Genomic DNA, 26,717 nt, shown 5'->3' on the forward strand with positions numbered 1-26,717 from the left:
AGCGACAATTATATTCTCTTAACGCCAGCCCTTTGCCAGACCTTGAGGACGTTCCGGTAGTCCGTGACTTTCCGGATGTCTTTCCAGAGGAATTGCCAGGTGTTCCACCTGACAGGGATGTTGAGTTTGTAATAGACCTCATCCCCGGAACCGTTCCGATTGCTAGAAGACTGTATAAGATGGCACCCCTAGAACTAGCCGAGCTTAAGAAACAACTCGATGAGTCCTTGAAAAAGGGTTTCATCCGCCCTAGTTCATCTCCGTGGGCTTGCCCCGTCCTATTCGTCAAGAAGAAGGATGGAACGGACCGGATGGTTGTTGATTACCGACCTGTCAATTTGGTCACAATCAAAAACAAATATCCACTTCCCAGGATCAACGACCTGTATGATCAGCTCGCTGGATCCTCAGTCTTCTCTAAGATGGATTTGAGGTTGGGCTACCATCAAATCAAAATCAGAAACGGGGACATTCCTAAAACGGCCTTTGTTACTCGTTATGGCCAATACGAGTACACCGTCATGTCCTTCGGTTTAACCAACGCACCAGCCACCTTTTCTCGGTTAATGAACTCAATCTTCATGGAGTATTTGGATAAATTCGTCGTAGTTTATCTTGATGATATACTCATCTACTCCAAGAACGAGGAAGAACATGCCGAACATCTAAGACTAGTGTTGCAGAAACTTCGAGAGCATCGCCTTTATGCCAAATTTTCAAAATGTGAATTCTGGTTGCCAGAAGTGACCTATCTGGGTCATGTAATATCTGGTAAAGGTATTGCTGTTAACCCTGAGCGAGTTCAAGCCGTCCTTGATTGGACTCCACCCGAATCGGTCAAGCAAGTTCGGAGTTTTCTAGGCTTAGCGAGCTATTGCCGTCGCTTTGTCGAGAACTTCTCCAAAGTTGCTAAACCCCTAACCGAACTCCTCAAGAAAGATAAGAAGTTCGAATGGACTCCACAATGTGAGCATAGTTTTCAGGAACTGAAAAGACGCCTGACTTCTGCTCCCGTGCTGGTACCGCCAGATTTCTCCAAGGACTTCGTTATCTACTGCGACGCCTCGCGACAAGGACTAGGTTGCATTCTCATGCAAGATCGACACGTAATTGCTTACGCTTCACGGCAATTGCACCCACATGAGGAGAATTATCCTACTCATGATCTAGAGCTTGCAGCCGTAGTCTATGCACTTAAGACCTGGCGACATTACCTCCTCGGTAATCGTTGCGAAATATTCACTGATCACCAAAGTCTGAAGTACATTTTCACCCAACCGGATCTGAATCTCAGGCAAAGACGTTGGGTTGAATTGATCACTGACTTCGACTTAGGAATAACCTACACCCCAGGGAAAGCCAACGTCATGGCTGATGCGCTAAGTCGTAAATCTTATTGTAACAACCTGATGTTACAACAAAGTCAACCGCTTCTCCATGAGGAATTTCGAAAGCTTAACCTTCACATTGTACCTCAAGGTTTTCTTTCCACCTTGGTGGCGAGACCTACTCTTACGGATCAAATCATCGCTGCCCAAAAGCGAGATAAGGGAATATCTAAAATCAAAGAGAACATTGCTAGCAGAGGTGTTAGTTGTTTCTCCACAAATGATCAAGGTGTTGTGTACTTTGAGAATCGTCTAGTGGTTCCCAAGAACCAGCATCTACGGCAGTTGATCCTTAAGGAGGCTCATGAATCTCCTCTCACCATTCATCCCGGTAGTACTAAGATGTATCAGGACCTACGCCAGAGGTTCTGGTGGACTAGGATGAAGAGAGAAATTGCTCAGTATATTGCAAATTGCGACGTCTGTCGTCGTGTAAAAGCAGAGCACCAACGGCCTGCCGGCACCCTTCAACCCTTAGCTATTCCTGAATGGAAATGGCATAAAATTGGTATGGATTTCATTACCGGTTTTCCCAGGACCAAGAGAGGGAATAATGCTATTTTCGTCGTGGTCGATCGTCTTTCCAAAGTAGCTCATTTCTTACCTGTTCGTGAGAGTATAACCGCTAGTCAGCTGGCAGACTTATACATCTCCCGAATAGTGTCTCTCCATGGTGTTCCTTTGGAAATCAATTCGGATCGAGGAAGTCTTTTCACCTCTCGATTTTGGGAAAGTTTCCAAAATGCTATGGGAACCCGTCTCTCCTTTAGCACCGCTTTCCACCCTCAATCAAGTGGTCAAGTGGAACGCGTCAACCAAATTCTAGAAGACATGCTTCGGGCCTCTGTTATCTCGTTCGGAATGGACTGGGAGAAGTGCCTTCCATTTGCCGAATTCGCTTACAACAACAGCTATCAATCTAGCTTGGGTAAAGCCCCTTTTGAAGTTCTCTATGGACGACAATGTCGAACACCCCTTAACTGGTCAGAGACCGGGGAAAGAAAATTCTTTGGCCCGGATATGATTCAGGAAGCAGAAGAACAAGTTCGTATCGTTCGTGAAAAGTTGAAAACAGCCCAATCCCGTCAAAAGAGTCAATATGACCGAAAACATAAGGCTATGACTTTCGAGGTTGACGAGAAGGCTTACCTTCGGGTCACCCCTCTGAAGGGAACCCATCGTTTCGGTATCAAAGGCAAATTGGCTCCTCGTTACATTGGACCTTTTCGCATTCTTGCCAAACAAGGAGAAGTTGCCTACCAATTGGAATTACCTCCGCACCTCTCCAGAGTTCACGATGTCTTCCACGTTTCTCAACTCAGGCGTTGCTTCTCGGATCCTATCCGCGAAGTGGACCACGAAACGCTTGATCTCCAAGATAATCTTACATATCGAGAGTACCCCATTCGTATCCTCGATCAGGCCGAACGTACCACGCGACGTCATAATATCAAGTTTCTCAAGGTTCAATGGTCGCACCATTCTGAAGATGAAGCAACTTGGGAAAGGGAGGATCGTCTTCGATTTGAATATCCCGCCTTCTTCTCGGAGGAACCCAAATCTCGGGACGAGATTCTTTTGAGTGGGGGTGAGTTGTCACACCCTAGCTAGTCATGCATTAGAGTGTTGCATCATGTTTACTCTTTCATCAGAAACTTGAAATGGGGATCTGTGAAACCCTCAGAATCATCTTGAAAATGACCCAAATGAAAATTTCTCCAAAAGGATCCAAGAAAAATGCTCATGTTGCTCTCTGAAAATATTGGACAGAGATAAAAAATCAAACCAATAATTTTAGTGGCTCATGGACATTTATTTTGGGCATTTGGAATTAATGCATAGGTTTTTGCATTGGAATTATATTAATTATATATATTAATATATGCCCAAAAATTATGCCATTTGTAAAAGAGCTTTGGAATAATATATAAGGCTCCTGCAAAAATTGGCATAAGTTAAATAAATGATTTAATATATTAATAAAGTCAAAACAAATGTCAGAAAATTAAAAAAAAACAGAAAGGAATACAGGAGGAGCTTACCTGGGCCCCTCCACTGTGCGGCCCAGCCAGCTGGCTGGCCCAGCCAGCATCCGGCCCAGCCCACCTCCCTCCTCTGTCGTCTTCGTCCAGACAGAGGGAGGGGAGTGTGGACGGCGCGCGCGCGCGCCACCGCGCCACGCCACCTGCTCGCCTGCTTGCCTGGCCTCCTCTCCTCGCCTCGATGGCCTGGACGACGCCACGCCTCGTCCTCTCTCTCTCTCACTCTCCCCCGGCTTCTCCCTCGCTCTCTCTCACTCTCGGCCGAAGCACACCGTCGCCGCCGTTCGCCGTAGCCACTGACTCCGGCCACCCCTCGCTCCCCCGAGTAGCTCAGAAGCTCCGCCACAACTCCCTCTTCCTCCCCACCGCTCCACGAGTCCCCGGAAGCCCTGCATCGCCGCCTCGTCGCCGTTCCCCTCTTCGGACTCCGATCACCGTCGCCGACGAATTCGCCGTCTCCAGCACGTCCCCGAGCCCACTTCGACGCCCACTGCAACCGCGGTGAGCCCACGAGTCGTTTCCCCCTCTCCTTCCCCTCGTTCCCTCACCGTAGCTGCATCTCCACCACGGCCGAACCTCCGCCGTCGCCGAGCTCGCCGTCGACGTAGCTCCGGTGACCATTTGGTCACCCCGACGAGTCCAACACGTTCGCAAGAACCAGTAGAGCCCCCCTAGCGCCTCACTTTGCTCGACTTCGAGCTCCAGCACCAATCCCGCGCACGACCGAACCCCGGCGGCCGCAGCCGAGCTCACCGCCGTCAACTCCGGCCACCCCGACCCCAACTGACTCCGCCAAGAGCCGCGGGTCGTCCTCAGCTTCACTCCGGTGGTCGCCACGGTCCATTTGGTGGCCGAAACAACCAAAACCACTATCGCCGCCGCACTGTTGGTCGCCGCCGGCCAGAACTCCGGCGAGCTGACGTGGCCTAGATGATTAACCACTAATCCACCACCCCCAGACGCTGACAGTGGGTCCCCAGGGCTTAGTCAAAGCTAACCAGCCCCGGGTCAACGCGGGATTAGCCCCTGGTCACTGACGTGTGGACCCCACACGTCAGGTTTGACCCGAGCCAGTTCTGTTGACCTGCTGATGTCACTGTGATGTCAGGCTGACGCAGTAAATGTAATTCTGGATTTAAATTAAATCAGGAAATTCCAGAATATTATTTAAACTTCAAAAATTCATAACTTTTATTCTGTAACTCCAAATTGGACAAATAATATATGAAAAATGATCAGAAAAATCCAATCTATCCATCTGTACTATTCTCATGCATGATCAAACAAGTTAAATTGATGTTTTAATCAGAACAAGAAAAGGCACTTTAAAAGGCCATATTTGAATTTGAAATTTGAATCTTTGATTCAAATTTGTTCAAACCCTCCTGGCTTTAGTTGCATTAGCCCAACACACTCATATTGCCATGTTTCATGCATGCATCATATTGTTGCACATTGTTTGGTGATGCCTGTGTATCGTTATCCTTTGCGACAGGATCTGTCCCCGAAGAGTACCGTGATTACCCTAACGAAGAGTCGTATCCGTGCAACGAACCATCAGGCAAGCAACCAACCATTTGATCATATCGATACAATCCCATGTTCTCGCTCCTGCTCTCTTTACTGCATTAAGACAACGCGATTCAAACTGCTGTGTGCTACGGTAGTTGAACCCATTTCCTCTGCATGACCTGTCATTGCCACAGTAACTAGATGAAACCCACTAGCATGTGTAGGAGTTGATTGAGCCATATGTATGTGTTGTTCCTACCTTGCTATGCCTGCTATGCTTAGAGTCGTGTCAGGTCTGGTTCATCTGGGTGATGGGCTAGAGTGAAATGATTATGTCGGTAATGAGAGTGGTGTGGTGAACACGATTTGGTAAAGGTATCGATGAGAGGCCATGTAGGAGTACATGGTGGGTTGTTTCATTGAAGCCGACCTTAAGCACCGAGATCTGTATGTGTGATTTAAGAATTAGCTACTACCATACATTGGGCCCTGAAATATGACCCCGCTCGACTTCTTATTCACCCTAGCACTCTGTCCAGGAGTTGCAAGTAGTTTCTGGTGTTTGTAGTCTACTGGAGGCCGTGGACAGCGCTGACCGTAGGGGTGGGCTGTGATGCGGTAGGTACGTGGCCGGGTGTACCGAATACCCGTTAGGTATCTCGGGAACCCTGTTCACATCGTTCGGGGCCGTATGGGAAACCTCGGCCGGACTCCCTGCGGATGGAACCTGAATAGGCGATAAACCTGGACTAGAGGCTTAAGTGTTTAGGTAGGTCGTGGTCTACACCCACGTCGGCTTTCGCTTGAAGTCTGCCGAGCACATGTCGTGTGCAGACGCTAAGTGGTGGAAACATGTATGACGAAGTACACCCCTGCAGGGTTAACATGATCTATTCGAATAGCCGCGTCCGCGGTAAAGGACTACTTGGTTGCCTATACAGTTCATAGACAAGTAAATGGAAACTACTAAAAGCCTCAAGATAAGTGTGAGTGCCGAGGATGGCTCTTCCGTAGGAAGACGGAGGTGGATCCTCGGTAGTGTATTGAAGTGGTGAGTAGTGGACTCGTGTGCGCAAAACTATTTCAATTGGAGTATCGTAGGATAGTATAGCCAAGGGTCAAAGCTGGCTTGCTGCAATAACTCCACCAACCCTTCTTGATACTATGCATGTATGTAGGATCTGATGTAAGTCTTGCTGAGTACCTTTGTACTCATGTTGCTATAATCTACATTTTTACAGAAGACGCTGCAACCCCTTCTGATGGGTTCTATGTAGACGTTGACATCAACGAGTAGGCTAAAGACCCAGGTGGTGACCCTGAGCTTGTGAAGGACCACATAGTATAGCCAGGCTTTCCAAGCCTCTTTTATTTTGCTAGTTGTCTGTACCCAGACAAAGTACTTCCGCTGTTGGCTTGTATGACTGTATGACTGCATGTTGGGTCGTGAGACCCGTACCTTTGTGTGTATGTTATGTATGGCTCGCTGAGCCTTAAATAAAGTACTTGTGTCGTAGAGTCATGTTGTGATGCTTCGTTGTATTTGCACATATCGAGCATATTGTGTGTATGATTGAAATGCTTGGTATGTGTGGGATCTGACTATCTAGTTGTTTATCTTTAGTAGCCTCTCTTACCGGGAAATGTCTCCTAGTGTTACCGCTGAGCCAAGGTAGCTTGCTACTGCTCTGGAACACTTAGGCTGGCCGGCATGTGTCCTTCTTCGTTCCTGTGTCTGTCCCTTCGGGGAAATGTCACGCATTGAGTACCGGAGTCCTGTTAGCCCGCTACAGCCCGGTTTACCGGAGTCCTGCTAGCCCAGTGCTACAGCCCGGACCCACTTGCTGATGACCGACACGTTCGAAGCTGGGTCATGGATGCCTGTCCCTGTAAGTCTGTGCCACTTTGGGTTTACGACTAGTCATGTCAGCCCGGGCTCTTTATCATATGGATGCTAGCGGCACTATCATATACGTGAGCCAAAAGGCGCAAACGGTCCCGGGAAAAGGTAAGGCGACTCCCGTGGGAATACCGTGCGTGAGGCCGCAAAGTGATATGAGGTGTTACCAGCTAGATCGATGTGACATCGAGTCGGGGTCCTGACAGATTCAGACATGCCAGGTGTACCGAGGGAACTCCCTGAGCACACTCTTAATATTGAGCCAAAGTTTAAACCAGTCAAGCAATTCCTTCGCCGTTTTAACGAAGAGAGGTGCAAGGCCATTGGTGAAGAAGTGGCCCGGCTCTTGGCGGCTGGGTTTATTGTTGAAGTTCTTCATCCTAAGTGGTTAGCTAGCCCGGTGCTGGTACTTAAGAAAAACGGTACTTGGCATATGTGTGTGGATTACACAGATTTAAACAAGGCCTGCCGGCTGATCCTTTTGCTCACCCCCGTATTGATCAGATTGTTGATGCTACGGTCGGTTGTGAGTGTTTGAGCTTTTTGGATGCTTACTCTGGTTATCATCAGATCAAGATGGCAGTTAAGGACCAAGAGAAGTCATATTTCATCACTCCCTTTGGAGCCTTCTATTATGTGTCTATGCCTTTTGGGGTCAAGAGTGCCCAGGCGACTTACCAGCGGTGTGTGCAAAATTGCCATCATGATCAGATTGGGCGCAATGTTCATGCTTATGTGGATGATATTGTGGTGAAATCCGGGAAGAAAGAAACCCTGATAGATGATTTGAAAGAGACCTTTGACAATCTCCGGGTCTACAAGATGATGCTTAACCCGGCCAAGTGTGTTTTTGGTGTGCCAGCAGGCAAGCTCTTGGGCTTTCTGGTTTCTAAACGGGGTATTGAAGCTAACCCGAAGAAAATAAAGGATATCACTTCCCTAGCTAAACCATCGTGTATTAATGATGTTTGCGTCTGGCGGGTCGTATTGCAGCCTTAAGCTGGTTCATAAGCCGGTTGGGTGAAAAGGCTATCCCTCTATACCAGACGATGAAGAAAACAAATCACTTTGTTTGGAGTGAGGCCGTTGATCAGGCGTTTGAAGCCTTGAAAAAACAGTTAGCTGAGTCGCTGATCCTTGCTGCTCCTATTGATAAGGAGCCCTTGTTTTTATATGTGGCTGCCAATAGCCGAGTTGTCAGCGTGGCAATCGTTGTAGAAAGGAAGGAATCAGGCAAAGAGTATCCGGTTAAGTGGTCAGTTTATTACATCAGTGAGGTGCTCATTGAGTCCAAGCAGAGGTATCCGCATTGGCAGAAGCTGGTATATGGGGTGTTCATGGCTAGTTGAAAGCTCAAGCAGTATTTCCTTGGTCATCCCATCACTGCGGTTAGTTCTGCTCCCTTAGGGGATATCATTCAAAACAGAGAGGCCACAGGTCGGGTAGCCAAGTGGGCCATTGAGCTTGGACTCCATGGTTTGAAATATATGCCTTGCACAACCATCAAGTCTCAAGCACTTGTGCATCTCATCAATGATTGGACAGAGCTGCAGATGCCTGAGGAGAAGCCGGATAGCACATATTGGACTATTCACTTTGATGGATCCAGGCAATTGGAAGGATCGGGGGCTCGAGTTATTTTGACGTCCTCGCGAGGTGATAAATTTTGTTATGTTTTAAGGTTGATGTTCCCTTGTACTAACAATGCAGCTGAGTATGAAGCCTTACTCCATGGTCTTTGGATGGCTAAGGAGATGAAGCTAAGCTGGGTGAGGTGTTTTGGCAAACTCAGACTTGTGGCTCAGCAAGTTTCAGGCACTTGGGGTTCTAAGGACCCACTCATGGCGGCTTACCGCCGTGAGGTTGATGCTATTGCTGGTCATTTCAAAGGTTATCAAATGGAACATGTTGATCCCAGGAAAAATGAGGTGGATGATGCTTTAAGCCGGTTGGGGTCCCAACATAAGCCGGTGCCACCTAACATTTTCCTTGATATTCTGCATAATCCTTCCGTCAAATTGCCTACGGAGGAACATCTTGCTATTCCTGACCTGGAGGCACAATTGGTGGCAGCTCTTCATGCTATTCCTGATTGGAAAATTTCATATTTGGCTTATATGACCCAGGGCGAGTTACCTGAAGATGAAACTTTAGCCAGGCAGATAACCCGGAGGTCTAAGTCAATGACTATTGTCAATGGAGAGTTGCATCATCGCAGTGTCACAGGGGCGTTTCAACATTGTGTTTCTCCCGAAGAAGGTCGTGAGATCCTATGAGAGATTCATGAAGGATATTGTGGTCATCATGTCGGCTCTATGTCTCTCGTGGCCAAGGCTTTCCGACATGGGTTTTATTGGCTGACAGCTCATCCTGATGCAGAAGATTTGGTTAGTAAATGTGATGGTTGTCAGAAATTTTCAGGACGAGCTCATCTTCCGGCTCAAGAATTGCAGATGATTCCAATTACTTGGCCATTTGCAGTCTGGGGCTGGATATGGTTGGACCTTTCAAAAGGTCCAAAGACAAAAGACCCACCTTTTGGTGGCGGTTGACAAATTCACAAAGTGGGTTGAGGCAGAGCCGATCAGTAAGTGTGACGCGGCAACAGCGGTTCAGTTCATCAAGAAGGTGATTTACCGTTTTGGCTTTCCCCATAGCATTATAACTGATAATGGCACTAATCTATCCAAAGGTGCTATGAAAGAGTTTTGTCAACAAGAACATATTCATCTTGATGTATCATCAGTGGCTCACCCCCAGTCCAATGGCCAAGCCGAAAGAGCCAATCAAGAGATTTTGAGAGGCATGAAACCCCGGCTTATGGTCCCTCTGCAGAGGACACCAGGTTGTTGGGTGGAGGAATTATCCTTAGTGTTATGGAGCATCAATACCACCCCAACAGATCTACGGGTTACATGCCTTTCTTCATGGTTTACAGAGCAGAGGCGGTTCTCCCTAGTGACATCCGTCATGACTCACCCCGTGTGGCGGCTTATGTTCAAGCTGATAATGAAAAAGCATGTCAGGATGCTATTGACCTATTGGATGAGGAGCGTGACCTTGAGGCAGCTCGTTCGGCGATTTACCAGCAAGATCTGCGCCGTTATCATAGCCACCGGGTTAAAACCAGGACCTTTCAAGAAGGCAATTTGGTGCTCCGGCTTATCCAGGATCAAACTGATATGCACAAGCTATCCCCACCTTGGTAAGGGCCCTTTGTGGTCTGCAAAAATTTGAACAACGGGTCATACTACCTTGTCGATGTTCGAGACCACAAGGACTCACGCACGTCGGAGGAGGAGACCCGCCGACCATGGAATATTGCTCATCTGTGGACTTATTACACCTGAGCCACCGGCTCTTGTGATGTACATACTTTTTCAATGTATATATTATGAGGAATATAATAAAGTCGGCATCCCTGAATTCAGGGCCTCTGTCGTTTCATTTCTGAGAATATGAGTCTTTATTGTCTCTTCGTATGATCACTTGGGGGCTTCCTGCTTATTGAGCATAGCTATGATTACCCTCTTGGTCCGGCTTGTACGCCATGATTACAAAAAACTTGGGGGCTTCCTGCTCATTGAGCATAGCTATAACTACCCTGATGGTCCGGCTTGTACGCTTGGAATAAAACATTACTTGGGGGCTCTTTGTTCATGAACAAGAGCTTTGATGACCCTTGTAATAGGCTTGGACGCCGGGTGTATTCACCAAAAAATCCGGGTTATCCTGCCTTTGTAAAGTCTGCCACTCTGCCCAGGTAATCTTGGAATGACTTGCCGTACTCTTGACAGTCAATCTTAAAAAGACCCTGAACTTGTCAATGTTAAAACGGCGATTGGTCATGTGAGGCCCGACTTACAGGTTTGAATGAAGGTTTACCTCAGCAGCTGTGCAGCCCTTGAACAACACTTGACTTTGAGGCTCGGCGGCCTATGAAAGCCTTGTTTTCTGGTTTATATTTGATTTGAACATTTTTTGAGATTCGTCTCTTGTGACATATCAATACATTGTTGAAAACCGATGAGGGCCATGTTGCCTCATGGTTCATGTATGACTTTATCCGGAGTGTTATTAACCCGTCCTGGTTGTGGACTTTAACTCACCAGGGTATAATGATTATGTGCTTAGAGTGCTGAGCTCTAAGTTTTGGAATGCTACCCCTTGCTGCATATGGCGTTGTAAGCCGGCGGTATGAATAAATTGAACAAGGCGTTGTGCTTCTGTCTTTGGGCTGTTACCCTTACTACACGACGTATGATAAGTCGGCAGTATGAACAAATATCGTAAGTATGATATTTATTTTATTATAATTATATGAGGTTTTTACAAACCAGCCCTAATTATGGACTATTTAGTCATCAGTGGCTTTTATATGAGGTACTGTGACCCGCCCTGGGATAAACCGCCTAGGCAATTATTCTCTGTTTACATGCAGGGAAAGTTGATAAACATGATCTACAAAATTGATAATGTCAAGCAACATAAATGGCAGATTTTCACATAACTGGATCGGCAGTGTTATGCAAACAAAACATGCACGATGGCACGACAGATGGCTGTCTTAAACTAGCCTATTACAAGGCATCTAATAGCCCAAAGAGGATAAGTGTTTTTGAGACATAAAACATCAAAGTTCTATGGATAATAAACTGGCTCATGAATCTTGGCGGGTTGAAGCCTCCGGATCATCCTGTGCTTCTTCTTCTTCGGCTCCTTGATTATCCTTTGGCTGGAAGTCAGGCATAGCCCAGTTGATACTGGTCAATGCTCTAAACACGGCTTCATCATCAATAAGGTTGGATGGATCAATGTCAGGAGCGAAGGTGTGCTTACGAGTCGGCGGGATGAGATCCGTCTCCTGATGAACCGACGCCTTCACTTTCTTATTCTCAGCATCATAAGCCTCCTGGTATGTGGGTAGATTGGTTTCTTCAGCCAGCTTACTTGTTAACGGACGCAGTGCTCTTGCTATTTCTGCATAGTCGTCAGCACTGAAGGGAGACCCATCCTCGTTAACACTTGGGCGACCATTGGCCAAGTCTTCCGGATCCAGATCTGCTTTCCACGCCTTTGCCCGGCTTAAAGCAGTCAAAGCGCTAGCTCTGGCAGATGCTCGCTTTAAATCATTGATCCGTTGGGGCAGCACTGATAACCTCTCCAATGTATCCTTGATGAAAGTAGGTGGAGATTTCTTATGCATAGCAGCAACAACTGTACGTTGGGTGCCAATTTATAGTTGTTCTACAAGAGTGTAGATAGCCTTCAGCTTGAGGTGCATATCTGAGCCCAACTTGACGCTCCAGGAGCCTGTATTCCTTAAAATCTCGATAAGCTGATAGATGAATATGATATGATTGCTGGTGTAAAGGAATTATTTTTCTACTTACTGAAGATCGCTGATGTCATATTATTGAGTTGATGCTTTAAGCCAGACAACTCTTCAGTCACCGGCTTAAGGACTGCTTCGGCATCCTATGCTCTCTTCAATAGAGCCGCCTTCTCGGTCTCCAGTCATCCTTGTCATTGCTGAAGCTTTGTTTCAACTATTTGAGGTTTTCTAGTGCGGTCTTCATCTCTGACTTGGCCTTGGATGTTTCAGATAGCTGAGTTTTAATGTTGACCTTCAAATCATTGATTTGTGAATCCTTCTCAGTTAGTTCAGCCTGTGACATGAGCAAACATGTAAGATATTAGGATCATGATTATTTTATGAAGTCCCAAGCACAATACAAGTATTTTCCTTGGCACTTGGGGCTAATGCCTATTGCACTTTTCAAACAAGAATTTATCTGATGACCCAGGTACAATGATATGATCCGGTTTACCAAAGTTACATATTGAAGTGTTGATTTCATCAATATCGGTAAGTCCTGGTTTAACTATGCTAGTTAAATCGACATTACTGCTACTTAAAGTCCCGACTTAACTTGATGGTTTAAGCCGGCCCTTGGGGGCTACTAGTGATGATGTTCAGTTCTCTATGGCAATTGGAAAGTCTACAACATATTCAATCCTATCATATCCTATAGACTTGGCGGCTGATAGACATATAATTATGAAGAGAATGGTGATTGGATTACCTCATAGCGTTCCTTCATCAAATTTACTAAATCGGCTTCAAAATCACGGCTGGTGCATAGACGGTTCAAATAACCGGAGTGGATTTCCTGGGCGTGGAACTGGGAGTAGCCCTCTAAGTCTACTTTCAACTTGCCTTTATCAGCAGCAAAAAATTCTTCCTTGTCGTTGTGCTTGGATAACGCAGTGGGGTTACCCAGCGCGGTATAACCAAGCCTGGTGATGGTGACATCGTCAGTCTTATCTTCAGTAGGCTTGATGAGGCTCGGCAGTTTAGAGATGACCGGCTCAACATCCATATGATCTATGGTAATCTCGTGCTCTTCTGGTGGCAGGTCGTCAATGGTGGCCTCAACGATTGGATGAGACGCTTCTGGCATTTGTTTTTCCGGCTTAGAAGGGTTGGAATCTTTGGCCGGCTTGTTCAGTTTCGCTTTCTTGCTGGGCTTGGCTATACAGCTAAAAATAAGAAATACAAAGATGTCAGAATATTAATCAGACATGAAGTTTCAAAAGATGGAATACACCCTTACCCAGGCACAATCTTGAAGGCTGGGATTTGAGTTCCCGTTTAGTCGCTGGAGGAGGAATGAAATGTTCCTTGATAGTTTGAATTGGACGGGTTAAGAGGTTGTCGAAAAAGACCCGCCATGGGATAAGATAAGTCAGAAATATTTTAAACCTCCGGTCCACGTTTGCGAGGTGCTGGGGTGTTCGGTAAGCCAGAGGATAAAACTCTGCCGCCGCTGTTCCGGGTCGTATGGCGAGCTTCATGTTGCTACTTCTTCAAAAGAAAGTTGGGATCCAAGTGAGCTAAAGGGTGAGAAAATCTTACTTTCCGGCTTGCTTGTCGAGTTTTCTGTGTTGGCAGAGGTTCTGAGCCGGAGGAAAGAGTAATTACCTCTGCATCATCTGCACGGCTGGCCTCTGCTTCATCCTGATAATAGTCATTGTCAATAACATGTACAAAAAATGAGCCAAGGGAATCAAGTTCTACCTCCGACTCGTCATCATCATCTTTGTCATCCAAATTGAATAATTCGGCAGTGTTGGACTTCTTCTTAGCAAGCCTTTTGCTAGACTTACTCTTTGTCCGGGTTTTCTTTGGCTTCTCTAGTAACTTCTTGGTCCAAAAGGGTGAGTCAGCCTGTAAACATCAAATGAGTATGAACATGCAATACAAATAAAAATGAGTCAAGGATGAGCTTGATTCAAAACTCACAGCTGGCGGCTTATTCAGAATGCAGTAAGGTTCCAATCTGACTTTACTGCAATCTTCCAGGCTCTCATTCAGCAGGGTCTTTGTCATTTTATTAATGTCTTCCTCAGTCATTTCGGTCTGACAGTGGCGCTGAGGATATGTTAGCTCACCGATATACTCACACATTAAATTAGGCCAGCAGCTTAGAGGCAAGATTCTCTAGGCAACCCAGCAGCGAACTAGATCAATTCCGATTAAACCATTGGCCATCAAGGCTCGGATCTTTGCAAAAACTAGCACATATTTCTTTCACTCTGTTGTGCTGATACAGTCCGGAAGATGATGTCTGCTACTAAGCCAGCTGGCACGGTAACCCGGCAGGGGATTTTCTCCTTTTGGCGAAGTATCTTGGCAATAAAACCAAGTCTGCCTCCAGTCTTTGGGGTGACTGGGAAGATTGGAAGCTGAGAAGATGGCTTCTTTCTGGCGCTGTATAGATGGGCCGCCTAGCTCCAGGCTAGGTCCATCTCTGAATTCGTTCTGCCGGTTCAAGTAGTAGAACTCCCTGAATAATTCTACGGTGGGCTCCTGTTGAAGGTACACCTCACAAAATACTTGGAAGTTGAAGATGTTTGAGATGGAGTTTGGTCCGATATCTTGTGGATGGAGCTTGAAGAAATGCAGCACATCACGGAAGAATTTTGAGCCGGGAGGAATGAAACTCCGGTCCATATGATCCATAAAAAACACTACTTCACCATCCTTGGGCTCAGGGCGAGCCTCATTACCCAGAACCCTCCAATGGATGACTTCCTATTTGGCTAAGACGCCAGTCTGAACATATTATTTCAAGTCTTCCTCGGTGACCCGGGAAACGACCCAGTTGCAGGTGGTGACTGTCGGTGTCAAAACCGGTGGATCTCGGGTAGGGGTCCCGAACTGTGCGTCTAAGGTTGATGTTAACAGGAGACAGGGGACATGATGTTTACCCAGGTTCGGGCCCTCTCTATGGAGGTAATACCCTACTTCCTGCTTGGTTGATCATGATGAATATGAGTATTACAAGAGTTGATCTACCACGAGATCGTAATGGGTAAACCCTAGAAGTCTAGCCTGTATGACTACGGTATTGAGTATATCCTTTCCGTACTACACCCTCCGGTTTATATAGACACATGGGGAATCTAGGGTTACATAGAGTTGGTTACATAAGATGGAATCTTCATACTTGTTCGCCAAGGAGAGTCTTATCCGGACACGGGTACAGTCTTCGGTCTTCATATCTTCACAGCCCATCAGTCTGGCCCATAGATAACAGGTCGGACGCCCGAGGACCCCTTAGTCCAGGACTCCCTCAGTAGCCCCTGAACCAGTCTTCAAAAGCGACATGTTCGGCACACAGATTGTCTTCGGTATTGCAAGGCGGGTTCCTCCTTTATTGATTTCCAAGTAGTGTATTCGGTCATAGATTCGATGTCTCCCTCGGCTTCTGCACGCTTAATGTCCTCGTTTTCCATGTGTCGAGCGAATGCGGACAGTCAGGGTATTTTTTGCAAATAACACCCCAATCCTGCAAGGAAGAGCATCTATTTAAAGATATTGGATCTCAGATCCATTCACCAAGCGGAGAAAATCCTCAGAGACCTCCAGGCAAGACCATTCCAACATGGCCAACAATCCCAGCTCCTCTTCTCGTTCCAACCTAGAGAGAGGCGAGTGGGAGAGGTGCTCTGTGTCCCATAGCCGATTGGCGAAGCTGCAAACATAGGGATTTCTCCCTCCAGCAGATCTGTTCCCTGTTCGAGCAGGGTTGGCCTCCTTCAACGGCAAAACCCAGGCAGAGGATTTTCCCAATCTGTTTGTGGGAGAACGGGTGTGCTTCGTCCCCTATCTGCTGAGGGGAGTGGGTTTTCCAATTCACCCATTCCTCCGAGGGCTGCTGGAGTACTATGGCCTCCAGCTGCACAATTTTACCCCCGGATCCATCCTCCACATCGCGGGTTATGTCGCCCTATGCGAACTATTCCTGGGTTGCGAGGCCAATTTTTGATTTATGGAGAAGACTGTTCCGCCTCGTCCCTCGCAATCAAGGCGGATCAATTTTTGAAGTGGGAGGAGCCGAAGTGTGGCACATCGCCGGGACCGGTTACCTGTCCGGCACGCCGAAGAAAGCTCCCGAAGAGTAGCCTTCCGAATGGTTCTACATCGACGGTGTTGCTCTACCCGTCCCCGTCCGCATAGGCCTCCCCGAGTTACCAATTCTCCGCTGAAGAAGCGCCATAGCTGGCGTCCTCGGAGACTCAAGGAAGAGGATAGCGCAGAGATCAGCTTGCTGCTGGGCAAGATCAAAACATGTCCCCAGTCCGGATTGTCAATAGTCGAGGTGATGACGATTTCTATAACGTGGGGGTTCTAGCCACTCCAATACCGAGGACTGCCATGTGGCATTATAATGGAGAAGACAACACCTCACGTTACGGCCGAAAGGGCCCGAAGACCCCTACCGCTCTAGCCAAGATTTTGGCCGAGCTGTATAAAGGGGAGAAGGAGGAGTTCAGCCGTCTCCAATATCGAGATGGACTTTCCACGTACAATCCTCCCAGCTGGGTAAGGTTCGGCTCCACTTATTTCATCTTGTCCCTAGATCATTCGTTGACAGGCAGCATCTTATCTGCTCCTAACAGGAATGGCGAAAGGCTGTCGAGGGGATCCATGCCTCTGCCCCTCAGCCAGAGAATCGTAACCAGGATCTTGACCTCAGATATGAAGAAGATCCGGACATATTCGTGGAGCTTGAGGAGGGAACATTCTATCAGATGAGCTACGACGGTACATATGTACCCATTATTGTCGATTACCCCGGCCTCCTTCTAGCTTCACACGTAAGTAATCCAAAGACACCTTATCCAAAAGAGATCTCTCCTTCCTTCTCACCCACCGCACTATCCTGTGCTCAAAAGGGTAAGGGTTCGGCGCGCCGTACCGCTCCAGGGGTATCTCTGAAGAGAGCGTCCCCCACACCAGGCGAGCCTTCCAAGAGGAAAGCAAACGAAGACATGACCGGGCCTTCATCAAAGAGGTATGAATTTGCCAATGTGCTCCTGGGCAGTCACGTCCAACCGTGACCTTCCTGTTTCCATGTGCCAGGAAAAAAGGTGCACCGGACTATATCTGGAGGTTCGAGCGGCCGTACTTCCCGCAGCCAGGATTCAAATCATGCCGTAAAGACGAGGGCTGATGCGGGGGTGACACCGGACTGTCCTCCAGCCGAGGACTCGGATGATGTATTCGTCACCAACTCGGAAGTGGAGAGTGCCATGAATCATCGGAACCGCCGGGCCATTTTACAAGACCCTGGTTTTTCAGAAGAGTCGTTTAGCGCCTTCAGCTCGGCCGATGCATACATCCAAGCTGCTCGAGATGAGCTTAACAGGGCCACAAGGCAGCCTTTGAAAGATGTGCAGGTAAATTTGTTTTGTCTGACTATGATAACCATATGCCAGCAGCCCCCGAGACTTAAAGGAGTTGAAACAACTGACTTTAGGATCAATGTTCAACTAGGTGCTTACAGAGAAGAACACCCTGCTAGCTCAGTAACTAGAAAAGTGCTAGTGCCTGCTGCTTGCTGCCAATGCCGAACTGGAGAAATACAAGGCATCTCCCGATAATATTTCCCTCTATCGAGAATTCATAATGATACACTGATAGTGTGAATCTGGGTGCTTATCTTTGTGTTGGGTTGTTAGACCAATTACGAGAGCAGCTGGACGCCACTCGAAGCGAAACACGGAGCCAAAAAGCTACTAGCAGTGGGTGAGCGTATATTGACAAAAGTCTTTCAAGAGAAAAAGAACTCCAGGATTCCAACACCAAACTAGGCGAAGAACTAAAAGATGTGCGAGCTCAGCTAGCGGACTCTGTGAAGGAGAACAAGAAGCTGCGAGGCGGCATATTCAGTACGTGGCCACTTTTATCTTGTATCAGTTTGGAGGTAACAATAGCTGGTATAGCTGTAATTGCAGGTGTATTGACGAACCACCCCGAAGAGGAGGTGTCCAGATCATCAAGTGGTCTTCTGCAAGGGCTATCGCAGTTGCACGAGCAAGCTCGGCACGCGATGCGGAGTGTAGCCAAGGCCTTATGGCCATCCGACTCCACTCCAGGAAGTATGGAGAAGCTGGTAGAGCTGTTCAAGGGAGTGCGGTGGCGTATCCGACTGTGGACGATATCGGCCTGCCGAGAGGGTGCGCGAGAGGCCTGGGCCATGGTGAAGACGTGATATACCAAGCTGGATCCTAATCACATGGCTCGTGTCGGACCGCTATGGCCGAATGGGGAAGAAATTCCCGTTAGTTTAGTATATGACCAAGTAAAGGTGGACGCCAAATATTCCCAACAGGAATGTAAATTAGACCATCTTTTGGACAGTATAGAGGAGGAAGAGTTTGAGTCGTGAGTGACTATGTACTTTCCTTCTAGCTGGATAATAAAGACAATTGTCATCACCGACCTTTTCGCTTCAACCTCTGGACCCGATGGTGCAGAGTGTTTCTGAATACCCTAGCAGTAGAATATACCAAGGTATGCGTGGAAACCAGGCGTAGTGGTCATCATTGCTCGACTAGACAATGTGTATCCGGCTAGTTATGTTATATTACATTATGTAAGAAACATCTTCCAGAGAGAATAGTTCCGTTAAGGGTTCTTTTCCCTGGGTGTGCATGCATTTAATGTGCACGTCTGAACTGTGATTGAAAAAATTGTAGAGTAAGTAACATCTGGGGTTCACAATGGAGTGAATGCGGAAACACCTTTAATTCGCCGACTGAATATTCCCTTAAGAACGCTAGCTTTCGGCTTCACCCAGTCTGAGGTACACATCCGGATGACCCGGCTGTAACAATAGCAGAGGTGCTCCCTTTATGCCCTAGCCGAACTAACGGGAACGTAGGGCATAAGGACAGGAGTCAGGCAACCCAGCTTGGCCAAAACTTAAGTCATATCGATGCATATAATGGCGAACAAAAGGTACATATGGAAAAAAACTGCATATGTGCTGAGCTTGATACTCGAAGAATAGTCGCAAGCTTCTGTACGAGAAGCCCCCAGGTATAATGAACGTACATATTTAGAGATGTACGCATCAGGTAGGGATGGTCTAGCCGTACTAAAGCCGTAGGGCTAAAGAGAAAACGAAAAAAGGTAAAAAAAACGAAAAGAGAGGAAAAACAAATGACGGTAATAACAGGAGGGAGGAAACGAACACAGAGTTCGGCATTAGGCATAAAATCGTCGTAGTCTGGCCGCATTCCAGGGGTTCGGCTCCAGGTGATTATCCGATGCATCACGTAGGCGGTACGCTCCTCCGGTGAGAACTTCGTCAATGATGAAGGGACCCTCCCACTTGGGCTTGAGCTTGTCCTTTTTCCTCTCCGGCAAGCGTAGAACTAGTTCACTGACGTTATACGTCTTGGCCAGTAATCGTGAAGAATATGACTAGCACATTTAAGTCTAAACCTCTTCCTATGCATAGGGATTTTGTGAGCAAACAACTTATGGGAACAATAATCAACTTGCATAGGAAGGTAAACAAGCATAACTTCAAAATTTTAAGCACATAGACAGGAAACTTGATATTATTGCAATTCCTACAAGCATATATTCCTCCCTCATAATAATTTTCAGTAGCATCATGAATGAATTCAACAATATAACTATCACACAAAGCATTCTTTTCATGATCTACAAGCATAGAATTTTTATTACTCTCCACATAAGCAAATTTCTTCTCATGAATAATAGTGGGAGCAAACTCAACAAAATAACTATCATGTGATTGAAAATTAAGATCAATATGACAAGTTTCATGGTTATCATTATTCTTTAAAGCATACGTGTCATTACAATAATCATCATAGATAGGAGGCATGCTTTCATCATAGTAAATTTGCCCATCAAAGCTTGGGGGACAAAAAATATTATCGTCATCAAACATAGCTTCCCCAAGCTTGTGGCTTTGCATATCATTAGCATCATAGATATTCAAAGAATTCATACTAACAACATTGCAATCATGCTCATCATTCAAATATTTAGTGCCAAACATTCTAATGCATTCTTCTTCTAGCACTTGAGCACAATTATCGGAATCCTTATTTTCATGATAGATATTAAAAAGATGAAGCATATGAGCTACCCTTAATTCCATTTTTTATAGTTTTCTTTTATAGACTAAACTAGTGATAAAACAAGAAACAAAAAGATTCGATTGCAAGATCTAAAGATATACCTTCAAGAACTCACCTCCCCGGTAATGGTGCCAGAAAAGAGCTTGATGTCACTACACAACCTTCTTCTTGTAGACATTGTTGGGCCTCCAAGTGCAGAGGTTTGTAGGATAGTAGCAAATTTCCCTCAAGTGGATGACCTAAGGTTTATCAATCTGTGGGAGGCGTAGGATGAAGATGGTCTCTCTCAAGCAACCCTGCAACCAAATAACAAAGAGTCTCTTGTGTCCCCAACACACCCAATACAATGGTAAATTGTATAGGTGCACTAGTTCAGCGAAGAGATGGTGGTACAAGTGGTATATGGATGGTAGATAAAGGTTTTTTTAATCTGAAAATATAAAAACAGCAAGGTAACTAATGATAAAAGTGAGCGTAAACGGTATTGCAATGCGTTGAAACAAGGCCTAGGGTTCATACTTTCACTAGTGCAAGTTCCCTCAACAATAATAACATAATTGGATCATATAACTATCCCTCAACATGCAACACAGAGTCACTCCAAAGTCACTAATAGCGGAGAACAAACGAAGAGATTATGGTAGGGTATGAAACCACCTCAAAGTTATTCTTTCCAATCAATCTGTTGGGCTATTCCTATAAGTGTCACAAACAGCCCTAGAGTTTGTACTAGAATAACACCTTAAGACACAAATCAACCAAAACCCTAATGTCACCTAGATACTCCAATGTCACCTCAAGTATCCATGGGTATGATTATACGATATGCATCACACAATCTCAGATCCATCTATTCAACCAACACATAGAACCTCAAAGAGTGCCCCAAAGTTTCTACCGGAGAATCATGACGAAAACGTGTGCCAACCCCTATGCATAGGTTCATGGGCAGAACCCGCAAGTTGATCACCAAAACATACATCAAGTGAATCACGTGGTATCCCATTGACACCACAGATACGCACGGCAAGACATACATCAAGTGTTCTCAAATCTTTAAAGACTCAATCCGATAAGATAACTTCAAAGGTGAAACTCAATCCGTTACAAGAGAGTAGAGGGGGAGAAGGAAAATAAGATCCAACTATAATAGCAAAGCTCGTGATACATCAAGATTGTGCCAAATCAAGAACACAAGAGAGAGAGAGAGAGAGATCAAACACATAGCTACTGGTACATACCCTCAGCCCCGAGGGAGAACTACTCCCTCCTCGTCATGGAGAGCACCGGGATGATGAAGATGGCCACCAGAGAGGGATTGCCCCCTCCGGCAGGGTGCCAGAACGGGTCTAGATTGGTTTTCGGTGGCTACAGAGGCTTCTGGCGGTGGAACTACCGATCTATTGTGCTCCCCGATAGTTTTAGGGTATATGGATATATATAGGTGGAAGAAATACATCAGGGGAGCCACGAGGGGCCCACGAGGGTGGAGGGCGCGCCCAGGGGGTGGGCGCGCCCCTGCCTCGTGGCTTCCTTGTTGATCCCCTGATGTGCACTCCAAGTCTTGTGTATTCTTTCTTTCCAAAAATAACTTATCCAAAGGTTTCATTCCGTTTGGACTCCGTTTGATATTCCTTTTCTTCGAAACCCTAAAACAAGGAAAAACAAAAACTGGCACTGGGCTCTAGGTTAATAGGTTAGTCCCAAGAATCATATAAAATAGCATGTAAATTCATATAAAACATCCAAGGTTGCTAATATAATAGCATGGAACAATCCAAAATTATAGATACGTTGGAGACGTATCATACCACGCCGGATATGAAATCTATTGCTGGCCCCGCTTCAGCCGTTTTGACTGGTTTGGCCTCTATCCACTTAGTGAATTTATCCACCATGACCAGTAGATACTTTCTCTTATGACTTCCTCCTATAAGGGGTCCGACCGTATCGAGGCCCCAGACCGCAAAAGGGTAAGTGATGGGGATTGTTTGTAAGGCAGTGGGGGGCATATGGCTTTGGTTGGCAAAGAGTTGGCATCTGACACAACATTGGACAAGGTCCTGTGCATCTTCTCGGGCCGTCGGCCAATAAAACCCTGTACGGAAGGCCTTGCTAACAAGGGCCTGAGCTGCGGCGTGGTGGCCGCCGAGTCCGGCATGAATTTAAGCCAAGAGCTGCCGCCCCTCTTCCTCGGATATACATCATTGAAGGACTCCGGTAGCGCTTTCCTTATAAAGCTCTCCATCATGAACCTTGTAGGCCTTTGAATGCCACACAATGCAGCGGGCCTCATTCTGATCCACAGGAAGCTCCTTCCTGTTAAGGTAGGCCAGGAGGGGTTCGGTCCATGGGGCAATGACTGCCATGATGAGATCCGTTGACGGTGTTATTTCGGTGGCTGAGCCCCCGACGACGTTGGTGTTTCGGAGATCTGGGGTTATGTTTGGATCCGGACTAGTATTGCCGTTTTCCACCTGCCACACCATGGATGGCTTAAAAAGCCTTTCCAGGAAGATATTAGGTGGGACGGGGTCGCGCTTAGCGCCGATGCGAGCAAGAACATCCGCCGCTTGATTACTTTCTCGAGCCACATGATGGAACGCGAGCCCCTCGAACCAGACCAACATTTTTATGACAGCATTACGATACGCTGCCATCTTCGGATCTTTGGCGTCGAAGTCTCCATTTATTTGAGATATTGCCAGGTTTGAGTCCCCGCGCACCTCTGGGCGTTGTATGCCCATGGAGACAGCCATCCAGAGACCATGTAATAAGTCCTCGTATTCGGCGGTGTTATTTGAGTCTGTGTATAGTATTTGGAGGACGTATTGAATGACGTCTCCAGTATGGGACGTTAAAACGACGCCTGCTCCTAACCCTGCCAGCATTTTGGAGCCGTCGAAATACATGACCCAATTGGAGTATGTATCGTACTCTTTAGGGAGTTCGGCCTCTGTCCATTCGGCGACGAAGTCGGCCAGTACTTGGGATTTGATAGCTCAACGTGGTTTATATGAAATGTCAAATGGGAGGAGCTCAATGGCCCATTTGGCAATCTGGCCCGTAGCATCACAGTTGTTTATAATGTCATTGAGTGGTACTTCGGAGGCCACAGTGATCAAACACTCCTGAAAGTAGTGACGGAGCTTTCGGGATGCCATGAAGACCGCGTATGCTATCTTTTGATAATGAGGGTACCTGGATTTTCAGGGTGTAAGGACAGTAGATACGTAGTATACTGGCTTCTGAAGCGGGAATTTATGCCCGTCCTGTTCTCGTTCAACGACAAGTATGGCGCTCACCACCTGATGTGTTGCTGATATGTATAATAACATCGGTTCGCCGGCGTTTGGTGCGGCCAGGATTGGATTGCTTGCAAGAAGGGCTTTTATTTCCTCCAGTCCGGTTGTTGTCGTGTCCGTCCACTCGAAGTGGCCGGTTTGCCATAGAAGGCGATAGAGTGGTAGTGCCTTTTCTCCCAATCTAGAGATAAAGTGGCTTAGAGCTGCTACGGAACCCGCGAGCTTTTGAACTTTTTTAAGGTCTGTTGGCTTAGCCAATTGTGACAAAGCTCGGGTTTTGGCTGGGTTTGCTTCAATTCCTCTATTGGAAATGATGAAGCCCAGCAGTTTTCCAGCAGGGATGCCAAAAACACATTTTCCCGGATTGAGCTTAATGTCATACCCGCGGAGGTTGTCGAATGTTAGACGTAAATCGTCTATTAGTGTTTCGACGTGCCTAGTTTTGATGACGACCTCGTCCACATAAGCTTCAACTGTTTTGCCGATCTGTTTCTCCAGGCATGTTTGAATCATGCGTTGGTATGTGGCACCAGCATTCTTGAGCCTGAAGGGCATGGTGTTGAAGCAGAATGGCCCATATGGGGTGATGAATGCTGTTGCAGCTTGATCGGGATTCCTTCATTTTGATTTGATGGTATCCGGAATATGCGTCAAGAAAACATAGTGAGTCGTGTCCTGCGGTGGCGTCAATGATTTGATCGATGCGGGGGAGGGGGAAGGGATCCTTGGGGCATGCCTTGTTGAGGTCTTTGAAATCGACGCACGAGCGCCAGGATTTCTCCTTCTTTGGTACCATCACCAAATTTTCTAGCCAGTCCGGATGTTTTATTTCTCTAAAGAATCCGGCCTCGATTAACTTGGCTAGCTCTTCCCCCATAGCTTGGTGTTTGGGTTCGAAAAAGCGCCACAGTGTTTGCTTGACCGGCTTGTGTCCCTTTAATATACTGAGGCTGTGTTCGGCCAACTCGCGTGGGATTCCTGGCATATCAGAAGGGTGTCAGGCAAATATATCCCAATTCTCGCACAGGAACTCTCGTAGAGCGGCGTCAACCGTCGGGTCTAGTTGTGCTCCGATGGATGCTGTCTTCTTGGGCTCTGTTGGATGGACTTGGATGACTATTTCTTCTACCGGTTTGAATGAGGTGGATTTGGGTCGTTTGTCTAGGACCACATCATCTCTGTCCACCGTGGAGCGCAGCGCGGTTAACTCTTCGGCTGTGAGGGCTTCAGATAATGCCTCAAGGGCCAGGGATGCGGTTTTATTCTCGGCGCGGAGTGCTATGTCCGGATCACTGACTAGAGTGATTATACCGTTGGGCCCGGGCATCTTAAGCTTCATGTACCCGTAATGGGGTATTGCTTGAAAGCATGTAAATGCATCTCGCCCTAAGAGGGCATGATATCCACTGTTGAAGGGGGCCACCTGGAAGGTTATCTCTTTGGACCGATAGTTCTCCGGCGTGCCGAATACGACGTCGAGTGTGATTTTTCCCGCACATCGTGCCTCTCGACTGGGAATGATTCCTCGGAAGGTCATCCTGCTTTGCTCGATGCGGCTCATGTCTATTTCCATTTTCCATATTGTATCCTCATAGATAAGGTTCAGTCTGCTGCCGCCGTCCATGAGAACCTTGGTGAGCCGAAAGCAATCCACAATTGGGCTAAGGACCAAGGCGGCTGGTGTTCGGACTGTCCTGTGTTTTGGTTCATCGCCAGCATTAAAGGTTATCGCTGTGTCATTCCAAGGGTTTATTGTTGCGATCTGGCAGACATCGGCGAGTTCGCGAAGTGCCCTTTTGCGCCTATTGTTTGAAGTGAATGTCTCAATGACTGTCAAGACTCTGGGTTTGTCGTCTTCTGGAGGGTGTTTCTCTGGGGTGTCTTTGGTGAGGATGTCCTCGCTGTTTTTGGCTACCTACTGGAGTATCCAACATGCTCTAAGGTTGTGGGTTGGTATGGTATCCGGTGTGGTGTGTATTTTCCATGGGCCATCAAGCCATCCCTCCAGAACGGTTCCACATCGCGTAATGGGTTTGCATTTTTTGGCTATTGGTCTGGGCACATTACAAGGGTGCACCCTTTTTGCCTATACCAGTGGTTGAGTTGGGGCCGATAGCTCCCAGATTGTCTGATCTCTCCAGGCGCTCTCCATTGCGTTGTACTTCTGTACAATAGTTGCCAAGTCATCGAAGTGTAGTATGCGGTGGCGATTAATGGCGTTGAGGAGTCCTTCGTTCATGCAATTGTTGCGGAATGCTGATATTACGTCCTCGTTGCAGCAATCTTTGACCTTGTCATTGACAAGGAGGAATCTGGCCCAAAAGTGGTGGACCGTTTCCTGGGGCTGCTGTTGTATGCTCGTGAGAGCGCTTATGTCTGGGTGGGTGGGTGGCATTGGATCTGAACCCTGACCTGATCGATGATCCAGAGTCTGAGGTTTTTCCGGACTGAACAGTCCGGGCTTCGGAGTATCTTCTGATTTTTTAAGCCCACCGTCCGACTCTAAGTTCGGAGGACGAGGCATGTCTTTCTGCCGGTAGATGACCTGCTTCTCGAGGTCAGAGATCCGAACGCAATTCATCCTCGGTATAGAGGAAGGGTTATCTTGCTCCTCGACTACCGCTATCTCATGGGTGATCGGTGGAGAATTAATCTCACTCTGGTCGGGTTTAAGCCCAATCCGATCGTAGTCTGTAGAGACTCCAAAGGCGGCGATGCGATCTAGGAGTTCGTTCAAAGACGATAACTCCGTTGAATCCATCCGTTTGGCGTATTCAGAATCAACGCAGATACGTTTTTCGATGACTCGGGAGGTCATCCTCGTCGGCTCAGAGGCCGAGCTGGCGATCATGGTAAAACCGCCCAGCCGTAGGGTTTGGCCCGAGGCTAAAGCTCCTCCTGAGGTGATATTTTCCTTGACGATAAGTCGAGCCATCAACCTCTGTGACAATGGCACAGTGGAACTCTCTATGAAAGCACCAATGTTGATGTCAAAACCGGCGGATCTCGGGTAGGGGGTCCCGAACTGTGCGTCTAAGGTTGATGGTAACAGGAGACAGGGGACATGATGTTTACCCAGGTTTGGGCCCTCTCTATG

General features: G+C 47.1%; 1 pseudogene; it reads right to left on the bottom strand.

Annotated features, from left to right (window-relative positions):
• Window positions 1-12,391: 12,391 nt before the first annotated feature.
• The window catches only part of LOC123129537 (uncharacterized), a 53,882-nt pseudogene continuing 39,556 nt past the window's right edge, over window positions 12,392-26,717 (bottom strand).

Source organism: Triticum aestivum, chromosome 6A (assembly GCF_018294505.1).
Source record: "Triticum aestivum cultivar Chinese Spring chromosome 6A, IWGSC CS RefSeq v2.1, whole genome shotgun sequence".
Classification (NCBI taxonomy): domain Eukaryota; kingdom Viridiplantae; phylum Streptophyta; class Magnoliopsida; order Poales; family Poaceae; genus Triticum; species Triticum aestivum.